This window comes from Engraulis encrasicolus, chromosome 24 (assembly GCF_034702125.1).
Source record: "Engraulis encrasicolus isolate BLACKSEA-1 chromosome 24, IST_EnEncr_1.0, whole genome shotgun sequence".
Lineage (NCBI taxonomy): Eukaryota > Metazoa > Chordata > Actinopteri > Clupeiformes > Engraulidae > Engraulis > Engraulis encrasicolus.
Window position 1 is genome coordinate 9,269,849 of NC_085880.1, and position 2,328 is coordinate 9,272,176.

General features: G+C 38.0%; 1 protein-coding gene across 2 annotated transcripts in view; it reads right to left on the minus strand.

The window, feature by feature from the left end:
- Nucleotides 1-203: 203 nt before the first annotated feature.
- disc1 (DISC1 scaffold protein) overlaps nucleotides 204-2,328 on the minus strand; it is a 103,952-nt gene continuing 101,827 nt past the window's right edge. For both annotated transcript variants that reach the window (XM_063191570.1, XM_063191571.1), the window contains exon 15: nucleotides 204-2,328. This exon is cut by the window's right edge and continues 1,025 nt beyond it. The gene's annotated coding sequence lies outside the window, so the exon portion shown is untranslated.

Sequence of the window (2,328 nt, forward strand, 5' to 3'; positions counted from 1 at the left end):
TGGTGATACAAATGGGACTTAATGTTAAAAGGAGCAGAACATATCGCTCCCACCAGAGACAGCTGGCAAGGTCACACCCACCGGTTTGGCAATTAAGGATTATAGTCATTTTATATCATCAGACATGCATAAGAAATTACATTTGCAGCACTTAATAATACCCATTAGTGTCACATGAATAAATGACCACATGCCAAACTGTGTAAGGTTTTTTCAGCTTTTATTTTCCAGAAAGTGAATAAAAATATTGTATATCATAATGCCATTGGTGTTTACATACATTTATGACATTTTTTAAAATTCTTGCAGTTTTTAAAAGGCATATATAAAAAGGACGGTAAGGAATTATAACAGATATGTTATGATGCTGTGAGAAGAATAATGCAAAGTTAGTGGCTCAGTACCCGGGAGTGGTTTAAACGCTGTTACAGGTAAAAGCCAAAAAATACAAATGAAATTAAACATGGCTCCCAAACAATGATTGTTTAGAATATAAAAACACTTCATTGGGTGGCATCAAGCCATTACACAACGAGTAATACAAAAATCCTTCATCAAGTTAACAAAAGTGCTGAATTCAAAATAAGAAGGAATGAAAAAAATAATGCTACCACAATAACTAGAGCGGGCACAAAATGTCCACTCTCCCACAGAATATGGTATGAAACGTACATGTAAAACACATTCACACAGACGGAACCGCTGCCTATAAGACTTTGCTTTGACAGAACTGCTGGTTGTAGAATGAACTAAAACCAGATCAAAAAGATTTAACCAACTCAATAGCTTCATCAAGCTGATTCTGCACCAAAATTGCTTTCATCATGGACTATTGTATTGCTTTTGTCCAATCGTTTTGAAAAAAAAAAAAGCTACATCTTTTTATACTTTTAAGTGTGTCTATGAAGCAGGTGAGATTTCAATATTGTATCTTAAAGGAACAGTCCAGCATTTATGGAGATGGGCTAATTTCCCACTTCCTCTTGAGTTAAATAAGTGAATTTTCTCCTGTTCTCTCAGCTGCTCTCTGACTCTGGCGGTGCAACTTGTACCTCCAAGCTAGCACGTATCATTGAACGTAATGGGTCCAGCTAGCTGCAAACTGGACACTAGGCGGAATATCACAGAATCAGAGAACCGCTGGGAGAAAAGTAGAAAGGTAAAGGAGCATATTTCCAGAAATGGCAGAATGTCACCTTAAGTGTATTTACGAAGCAAAAAGAGAGTGAGATTGCAATATTGCATCTTAACCAGAAAGATGTGCTGATACATGTGGCTTAAATCAGTGTGAACAAAATACATTAAACACATCAAAGATAAACAAAAACAATAAATATGATCCATAAAATAATGGAAGACAGGAATGTTCTTAATGATAGAAACCAAAAATAATAAATATCTATAAAACAAGTGGACCCTTAATGATGACTGTTCCTATTTCAAGTTGAAAGAAATTCTTAGAAAAGTCATTGCTGATGATGAGCCTGTTTCATACTGCTGGAGTTGGTCTGTATCGTATAAAACAACATCCATTATTACAATGCAATGACTCACATTCACATATCTGTCACACATTTAACAACTGAACGTGGAAAACAAATGCCAGTGAAATCATACGTGTAAACCACAATTATGTATTAACTGTGATATACGACAGCTATCCACTTACAGCAAATCTCACAAAATTGAAAAAAACAAATTAATGATCCATCATCGTTTTGACCTTCCGCCACTTGACGGTGTTTACTGATACAAGTGTCCCTTAAGCATGGATAATAGACACAGGTGATTATAGTTTAATAACATGCATGAATATGGATTTGGAGGCCGAGACCTTCATTTCTACTGATAATGTTAAGAGTAGAATATTATTCCACAGAACAGTTGACTGCCATTAGGGAGCACACACGTGCACATCCGTGCACAAGCATTCGCACACACACACACACACACACACACACACACACACACACACACACACACACACACACACACACACACACACACACACACACACACACACACACACACGCGCCCGCACGCACACACACACACACACACACCAGTGATTTAAGAACCTTATGCTACCTGTCTGTGAGGAATGACTGTCTTTGAGGAATGTGTTGGCCCCAGTTTATATTTGAGATGTCAGCCAATGCACTCTATGCCAAGGATTGTCTCTTTCTCGAATCACCCAACCCTAACCTTACCTGATAACCTCTTTACATACACACACGTACACATGCACGCACGCACACAAGGCCACTGACAGCTTTGACTGTGCCTGGGACAAAGTCACACAAACACCCACAATTTCATGAGGACCCA